This window comes from Fundulus heteroclitus, unplaced genomic scaffold (assembly GCF_011125445.2).
Source record: "Fundulus heteroclitus isolate FHET01 unplaced genomic scaffold, MU-UCD_Fhet_4.1 scaffold_718, whole genome shotgun sequence".
Lineage (NCBI taxonomy): Eukaryota > Metazoa > Chordata > Actinopteri > Cyprinodontiformes > Fundulidae > Fundulus > Fundulus heteroclitus.
In genome coordinates, this window is record NW_023397163.1 from 2298 (window position 1) to 12443 (window position 10146).

Genomic DNA, 10146 nt, shown 5'->3' on the forward strand with positions numbered 1-10146 from the left:
AAGAACAGACCCAGAACCTAAGGGAGCTTATATATACACATTTTGACCCAACATCACTTGGGATCCTAGAATCACGTAGAGAGGAATGTCAGGGCTTCCTTTTTTAATCTGTCATCTCCTCAATGTGACTTGGACAAGTTAAAAACAAAGAATGGATGGAACTGCTGGTTCACCCTTGCAACAATAAAATGGTAAAATGGTTTCTTTACTGCCATGTAGGGATCATGAAGTGTCAGAAGGTAGGGATCATTATATATATATATATATATATATATATATATATATATATATAATAAAACCAAAACCGGAAACTACTTCCGTTTTTCCATTTGCAAATTAAAACGGAAAAACGGAAAACAAAGCCACTTTTTCTTTCCTGTCACCACAATTTGTAAACGAAAAACCAGAAAACCGTTTTTGGATTTCGTCAATTTTTCCATTTTCTCCTTCAGATTTCCTGCACTGGCCCGAAAGTGCAGGAAAATATTTCAAAATAAAAGCATAGATGTAACATAATGCAAGCCTGAAGAAAACTTCAAATTCATGCTTACAAGGCACAAAATAACCTTCATAGGGATACATTCCTCCCGCCCTCTGGTCTGAATAAGTAATATGAATTTTTCAAAATTTATATTAATACTTGTCTTGTGTCCTTCACATTTGTAAATTAAGTTTTTTGTTTGTTTTAAAGAGTATTATTACGTTTTCTGTTCAAGCGGTTAAAGTAAACTAATACCCACTCCCGAGTCCCGACAGTAGATGGCGCAAGTTTAAAAACAATAGTCTAACCTACTGGATCTAGCCTAGCTACCTGAAAGAGCACCTGCTAGCTAACCATTATTAATAAAACTTTTATTCATTAATAAAACGCTTGAAATGAACCCCCCTCTTGTTTTTTGCTAATCACACACTGTAAATATATATATATATATATATAATATATATTATAGATATATATATATACTATATATATATAGATATATATATATACTATCTATATATATATATATATATATATATATATATATTATATATATATATATATATACACCCAAAACAAACAAACAATATATGTATCCTGAGTCACATCTCTCAGAAATCGGGGTGTATAATGTACTTTTATCTGCTTTCATCCCTGCTACCCATTAGAACATATTGTGTTTATGCCAGGAAAAACTATAACTGTAAAGCATGAGGATTATCTATCAGAAAATCTTACTTATGGAAGGTAATTCCCAAGGATCTGGTTTGGGCATCTTGGGACGGAGCTCTGGAAGTTTGCTAACTGTCAATAAAAAAACTAAATTATTTATTAAGTTAGAAAATCATTTAATTCAATCAATTGGTCCTATGTAGCCCCTAAAGGGGTGACGTTTTCAGTCAGTTGGTTTATCTGGAAATCGGGTGAGAATTCACCGGATTCAGAGTATCAAAGTACCACTTTCCTGAATTGACGTGTATTCTGTCTGACTGCAGCTTGGTCTGACCTAAGATGGCCGCTCTGTTATCCCATGCGGGAATACCATGCTATGTTATACCATGCTTCACTTTGATTTGTTAGGGTCCAAGAGCCAGGCCATAACAAAAAAATAAATATCTATCTATCTATCTATTACAGCTGTTCTGTGAAGGCATCAGAGCTTTGTTAGACATTACCGAATAATATTAATATATATATATATAATATATATATATATATAGTATATATATATATATATATATATATAGATATATATATATATATATATATATATATATATATATATATATATATATATAATTCACCAATGTCTAAAGCTCTGATGCCTTCACAGAGTAGATGCAATTTTGGAGAGACTAAGTCACAAAAACTTGGATGTGTAAACCTGTGACTCTATCTATTCTAATATTATAAAAACCACATTCTAATATAAACAATATCTTTTAATCTTACATGTGAGAAGTTATCCCTCGAGCCCTGAGGTCAATAGTCCGACGATTTAAACAAAAATACGCCGCACAGTGCTGAGGTATTATTAGTGTGTTCAGCTTGAATCAGCAGGTTAGGGTAGCAGGTCGACCGCCCATGTTCTCCCTGTGCATCCGTGGGTTCTCTCCGGGTACTCTGGCTTCCTCCCACATGTCAAAAACATGACTGTTAGGTTAATTGGCTTCTATAAATTGTCCTTAGGTGTGAGTGTGTGCGTGAATGGTTGTTTGTCTCTCTGTTGCCCTGCCACAGACTGGCGACCTGTCCAGGGTGTACCCCGCCTCTCGCCCGGTGAACGCTGTCGCGGGGTACCAGCATCCCCCGCGACCCCATGAGGGACTAAGCGGGTCAGAAAATGGATGGATGGATATATATATATATATATATATATATATATATATATATATATATATATATATAATATGAATAACATGTAAAATATTTCAGAACCTAATTTCCTAGTAGTTGATAGTGTTAGTACATCTACTTACTGTAGAATTACCTATGATACGTTTTCACACAGCCAGAAAACTGCTTGTTGTTGTAACCAAATCCTGAGATTCTGTTAGAGTAGGGAGTAGCACGATGGCGAGCAGTGACTTCAGTTTTTCGGCAAAAATCAGCACTCCAGTGTATAATATAGCTCAGTGCTAGCAACGACGCCCGGTTGTAACAAGTACAATTCTATACACTGGAAAAGACGTAAAGCAGCTTCTTTTGTCCGTGGAGCCAAAATGTTCCTACATAACGTTGAACAAACGAACCAACCTTTGGAGAAGCCAGGGAAAACGTCCGCATCCATTGTTGTCTTGCTGCCGCTGAAAAGTTTCAGTAGCTTTGATTAGCCTTCAAGCTAGCTGGCTAACCAGCTCCAACTCAAGACCCCGTTGTTGGAAAACGCAGCTCTTAATTTAGTGGCACTGCCGAGGCCCCAAGTTAGACTCAATAGGAGGAGAGTCGTTTATATCTGTAACATTTAAACAACGTTTATATTTATCCTAGTGGATTGTTTCTCTTCTTCTTTTGTGGAGTTTTATGGCGGTTGGCAAACAAACTTTAAGTAGCATTACCGCCACTTACTGGTATGGAGTGTGGTTCTTAATGGTTTATTTTATTCTATATATACCTATAATATATATTATATATATATATATATCTATATATATATATATATATATATATATATATATATATATATATCTGTATATGTATATATATATATATATGTATATATATATATATGTATATGTATTATATATATATATATACATATATATATATGTATATATATATATGTATATGTATATGTATATGTATATATATATATGTATATGTATATGTATATATATATATATATATATATATATATATATATGTACCTTAATATTCTACTCATTTATATAATTTTACTCCTTCTATAATCAAATTCTATGATATAATTTAGTTTTCTTTAAATATTGAATAACTATTTGTATATGTTACTCCCCAACAGTGTATAATTAAGTCCCGTATGCCCAAATCTTAATCTTGTTATCACCCTCTCCTCTTTTCTATTTCGTCTTCCATTTCTTTTTCCTCTTACTGTTTTTTGTATTTTATAAAACCATCTACCTGTTTTTTCTTCATCCCACCCTTTTTTGCCATTTTTCCCATAAGTTTTTCTTTAATCATACTCTTTCCCTCAGATTTACTTGTTTTAATGATAAAATTTATAGGATTTTGAATTGCCCTCTTTGCTAATTTATCTGCCCTCTCATTTCCTTCAACCCCAATATGCGCTGGAACCCACACAAATATAACTATTAAAACCCATGTTTTGTATTCTGAATAATGTATGAAATATTTCTAATAAATGTCCATCCTACTATCTGATTTATTATATTTTAAACTTAATAATGCAGAACTTGAATCTGAACAAATTACTGTTTTTTAATGGTTTTAAGTCTTCTACCCATTGTAAAGCTAATAATATTGCCAACATTTCTCCTGTGTATACTGATAATCCGTCTGTAATTCGTTTTTCCCATTCTTATATTGAATTCTGGTACTACAAATGCTATTCCTATTTTTTCATTTATTTTTGATGCATCTGTATAAATTTGAATATATTGATAATAATTGTTTAAATGTAACTGTATTGAATAACTATCTACAATGTAAGATTTATCTTGTTTCTTTTCTATTATTGTCATATCTACTGTCGCTTCTGGTAAAATCCATGGTGGTATAATTGATATTGGTGTTGTTTGAGTAATTTCTAATTATTCATTTTAAATTCTTTTATTTTATTTTCAATTGTCCATCCAAAACTCCTCATTTCTTTCTTTTCTTTTTCCCAACATGGATTTAAAATTTCACAAGTTGGATGTTCTAAGTTATTACCTTTTAAATTCAGCCAATAATTTATTTCTAGTTTTGTTCTTCTTAAATCTAATGGCATTTCTCCCATTTCTACTTCTATTGCTGCTGTTGGTGTGGTTTTAAATGCTCCAGTACATAATCTTAATGCCTGATGTTGAATAATGTCTAATTTAGCCAGATGTGTTTTAGCTGCTGAACCGTAAACTATACATCCAAAGTCTATGTTAGATCTAATCATACCTGTATAAATCTGTTTTAGTGATTGCCTATCTGCTCCCCAGTCACTGCCAGCCAAGCATCTCATAATATTTAAGATTTTCTTACATTTATCAATAATCTTTTGAATATGTATATTCCATTTTAGTTTTTCATCAAACCATAATCCTAAAAATTGTACACACTTTACTTGCTCTAATTCTTGTTTATATAATTTTAATTTTATTTCCCTGTTTATTTTTTTCTGATTAAATATTATTACTTTTGTTTTTTCAACTGAAAACTTAAATCCCCATTGCAACGCCCATTTCTCTATTTCAGTAATAACCTCTTGTAATTTCTTTACAATGAAATCTACATTTTTCCCTCTTTTCCAAACAGCTCCATCATCTGCAAAAAGTGAACACCCCATTCCTTTTCCAATATCTTTAAATACATCATTTATCATAATTGAGAACAATAACAGACTTATAATACTCCCCTGCGGGGTTCCATTTTCTACTATATATTTTTCTGATATAACTTCACCAATTCTGACTTTCCTATTTCCTATTTGTTAAAAAGTCTTTAATCCATTTAAATATTTTCCCTTTAATACCCAACATGTATAATTTAATTAATAATCACTCAACCCACATCATATCGTATGCTTTTTCTATATCAAAAAACACTGCCACTACACTTTCTTTATTTACTTGTGCTCTTATAATTTCATGTTCAAGACATAGTGTTGAATCATTAGTACTTCTCCCTTTTCGAAAACCACTTTGATATTTTGACATATATCCTTTATTATTTAAATAATATACTAGTCTATTATTAATCATTTTTTCCACTATTTTACATAGATTTGATGTTAACGCTATTGGTCTGTAATTTTGTGGGTTTGAATTATCTTTTCCTGGTTTAGCTATTGGTACTATAATTGATTCCTTCCAGTTAATCGGTAATTTTCCCTCCTCCCAAATTTTATTATATAATTGCAATATTATATCTTTTGATTTTTCACTAAGTTGACTTATCATTCTATACCAAATTTCATCTTAACCTGGTGCTGTATTTTTTGTCTTTCTAAGTGCATCATTCAATTCAACTTTTGTAAACTCAACATTCAATAAATTATTTGTTTCTTCAATACTTTCTAATAAATCTTTATATTTAAGTTTTGTATTTTCTCTTCCTTTTCTTCCCTCTTCACTAATATTATTTGAACTGTGAATTTTACTAAATGTTCTTGCCAATATTTCAACTTTATCTACATCTTTTATTATATTTATATTATCTATTTTTAATATAGGATATTCAAACTCTCTTTTTATGCCATACATTCTTTTAATTATTTTCCATATTTTTTCTATTTTTGTGTCTCTCCCTATTGTACTACAAAAACTTATCCAATACTCTCTTTTTGCATTCTTAATAGTTCTCCTTACTATTGCTTGTTTTCTTTTATAATCAGTTAAATTCTTATAAATTGGATTACCTTTTAGTACCTTAAATGCTTTATTTCTTAACTTTATTGCTTCTTTACATTCATTTGTCCACCACGGTACCATTTTCTTATAATTTTTACACCCTGTTTTCTTTATAGAATGACCTGCTGCTTCCATGATTATCTTACAAATGTTTAGATTTATATCATTTATATCCATTCTCATATCTACTTTTTCCAAGTTATTTTGACTCAAGTACCTAAATTTAATCCAGTCTGCCTTATTGAAATTGAGTTTTTTTATTGACCTTTATATTCTTATAATTTAAATTTAATCCTACTCTAATTGTTATGGGATAATGATCACTACCTATTGTTGAATTCTTATTAATGAACCACTCACAATTACCAGCTAAAACATTTGATACTATTGTTAAATCTAAAACTGATTCCATCCCTGTTCTTACATTGATTCTTGTTCCCCTCCCCACCATTAATACATACAAGATTTTTCATTTCCATTAATTCTTCTATAACTTGTCCATTTTTATCATTACATTTACCCCATAATGTACTATTTGCATTAAAATCCCCACACCAAATTACTTTCCCTTCCAAATATTCAGTTAACTCCTCCATTATTTCAATTGATAATGTTTTACATGGATTATAAAAATTTATTATTTTAAATTTACCTTCTTGTTCCCATATCTCAATTACTATAAATTCAAGTTCTTTGCCTTTCCCTAATATCTGATATTGTATCCCTTGCTTTATAAATATTCCACATCCTCCTCCCCCTCCCTCCTGTCGATCTCTTCTTATACTATTATATCCTTTAATCACAAAATCTAATGTTGTTTTTAACCATGTTTCCTGAACACAAATAACTTCTGGTTGATCTTCAGGACGGTCAATATAACCTTTAAGTTCCTGTCCGTTAGCAATTAAACTTCTTGCGTTCCACTGTAATATTAACATAAACTACTTTCACCTGATGGTCCTGGTCTCCCATCTCCCTCCAACTTTTTGTTTATATTTTCCCATGATCCTTCTTTAAACCCCAAAAACTTTTCAGCTCCTCTCACTATTATTTTAATCTTCTCAGTTTTATGTTTGGCTTGGTCAGTGCAATTGATTACATAAGCTACAAATAATATTACTTTTTCTACTGATATTGTGATATTTTCCTCTGAATGTATTTTGGCTTGCAATGGAATTTGACTCGGTTTTTGTTCACTTTTTCTTGTTTTCTGTTCCTTCACATTTTTAACTGCTTCTGCATAGCTTATGTTTTTTGTCATTTTCATCTGTATGATTTCTTTCGCCTTCTTTCTTTCTTCACACCCTCCATATGTAACTCTATGTTGCCCTCCACAGTTACAACATTTTTCTTGTACTTCTTTACATTCTTCAAACTTGTGATCTTCCCCACATTTTGGACATCTCTGCTTTCCTTTACAAACTGCTGCTATGTGTCCGTACCTTTGGCACAACAACAAATTGGTGGAGGGATATATGGTCTGACCTGAAAACTGAGATAACCTATTTTAATGTTTTGTGGCAATTCTTTTTCTTCGAATTCAATGAGAATCGATAAACTTCCTACTCTTTCTCCATTTATTGTTCTGGACAATCTTTTCAAGTTGTTCACTTTTGCACCCCCAATACTTCTCTTAAGTTTCTCAAGATCTTCATCTAGAGGGATCCCATAAATCACTCCTCTAATCTTTTTATTTTCTCCCAACACTTTTTTCTCCAACACAGTTTTTTTTACAAATATTATCCACATTTAAAGCCTTATTCATTTGTTCTTCGTTTTTACAGACAACCAATAGGTTTCCATCTCGCAAAATCTTTACCATTTCGACATCTCCAATTTTCTTTTTTATTTCTCTTGACACCACAATGGGGCTGATGTTATCCTGTTCCTGTTCATTTTAAAATTTTAATATTATTTTAAATTCCTCCCTCACAAGTTTCCTCCAAACTATCCTTTCTTCATCCGAACTACTTCCTTCCAGTTCTCGTTTACTGCCTTGATTTTCCTTTCCTTCATCTGTTTTATTTCTTCCACGTCCTCTCCCTCTTCCTCTTCCCACTGGCGTCCACCCTTCTAAATCCATACCTTCCTCTATTTCTACCTCCATTTCCACCAGAACCATTCACATACCAGTTTATGCCAAATCCACCTTTTCCAAATCCGATATATTTTTATGTTTTGTTTTTCCCGCGCCGCTCCAAATCCAACTCTTCCGACCTCACACTTCCGCCTCCAACCATAGACATAATCAGCGCCATAGAGATTGGACATCATTCACTTCCATTGCTGACTCTCGAGTAAATTCTGAGGTAAGCTGATTAAATAGCTACCTGTTTTGAATTGTCAACTGTCTATATTGTATCATAGGCCATTTATGATGCATATTCTGATCTTTTGTTGTATGTACACAGCGTAATTATATATATATTTTTTATCTTGGTAGACGACCGATTGCCTGCTAGTTTGTTAGCTTGACTTGCCTTCTGTGAAGGTAACGTTATATCCAGGGGTAAATTGATTAAATAGCTACCTATTTTGAACTGTCAACTGTCTATATTTTATCAGAGGTCCTTTATGATGCATATACTGATCTTTATTTGTATGTACACAGCATAATTATATATATATATATATATTTTATCTTGGTAGACCACCGATTGCCTGCTATTTTTGTTAGCTTGACTTCGCCCTCTGTAAAGGTAGCACTAACGTTATATCCAGGCGTAAGTTGATTAAATAGCTACCTCTTTTGAATTATTATTAAGCCACGACTTGTTTCCATCGCGTTGTAGCTCCAGCCAGCATAAACACCAGTGCATGCGTCGCTTGTCCTTGGTGGTCAGGCAGCGTGATGTTGCCAAATAGCCTCCCCGTTCCCAGATGGAGCTCCACGCCTGGAGTAATGGACATTTCATCTAAGGTAAGCACACACTCTCTCTACATTTCACTCATGCAACCTGCCTTCAGCATCAGCATCTCAAACACTTCCCCCAAAACTCCCGGCTCCAGCTTTACATGTTGCATCCTCCTTTGCAGCGTGCGGATGTTAGGCAGTGGAATTTGCATTTTCTGGAGGGTTTTATAACCGGTGGTGCCAGTGGTAAATCTTATTTTTATAGCTTTTTTGTCTCCTTTCCCCACCGTATTCCTCTCTTCTTTTCCTGTCCAAGGGCTGTCATTTGGTCTCTGTTAAACATTTGGGTGAACTTCTGATTAACTAAATTGTTCCTCTTTCTTAGCGCCAAATTCATTCTTTTTTGCTGTGCTAGAGCCCTCTCTGCGCTCCTTCTCATTAACTTCTCCATTTTGAGTTGCCTTATTAGGTCCTCCACAATTGCACTATTAGACCCTGGCAGTCTGGTCCCTGGAGCACCTGGCCCTGGCAAAGTTGGTTCATCGTTGCTGGCTCCTGACTGACTGGCCCTCGGCACACACATCCCTGGATCACCTGCCCCTGGTAAAGTAGCCTCTTGGTCGCTCTCTCTGTCTCCTGTCATGTCCCTTTCCCTGCCCTCAAAATCCACCTCAATTTCTCCCTCAACCTCTGTAACAATAACAAGGTAATGTTGCTGTTATATGTATTTTGCATTTGCACCTACTGTTATCTTCAATAAAAGGGTACACTACACTCCTATAGAAAACAAATTAAAGCGAAAAATTACTGTAATGTGAATCAAATCATCTGCCACAATCAGAAACCAAAAAAATTTATAAACTCATCTACTGGCAATGGTTAATTTGGTAGAAATTTTTAGATTATCTACATTCTGTATGCAAATCCTCAGAGAATCCCTGAAGCTGGATGTACTAATATGAATGTAATGTCTCATTAGGAGTGTAGTCTATCCTTGAATTACATTAAATGGGGAATATTTTTAGTGTCCAGGACTCAGATGAAGAGGATGTTAGTATGCGTTGTTGAGAGGAACTGCCCTACAGTGACTGGCCATAGTGCTTACTGGAACTCTACAGGTGTGAGTCTGATGTATGCAAGAGAAAGTATTTTTCTAGGCAGTCCTGAATGAACTGGCTTTAATGAACATATTTGTGCCTCTGTCTCAACAGATCTTGCTGGACCAGCAGTATCGTTTTTGTGGCCATCACAGGTTTCAGTGGAGCACCCCC

The 10146-nt window shown here is 33.5% G+C and overlaps 1 long non-coding RNA gene across 5 annotated transcripts; it reads left to right on the top strand.

Annotated features, from left to right (window-relative positions):
* The first annotated feature begins 7638 nt into the window (after positions 1-7638).
* LOC118561795 lies at positions 7639-10146 on the top strand. Of its 5 annotated transcripts, none has more exons than XR_004930265.1 (5): positions 7639-8330; positions 8671-8720; positions 8814-8941; positions 9333-9993; positions 10087-10146. It is a non-coding gene; the product is annotated as an uncharacterized LOC118561795 (long non-coding RNA). The 5 variants fall into 5 exon arrangements; XR_004930264.1 differs by lacking the exon at positions 8671-8720 and having other exon boundaries at positions 7645-8330; positions 9333-9478; positions 9901-9993; XR_004930266.1 differs by lacking the exon at positions 8671-8720 and having other exon boundaries at positions 8814-9121.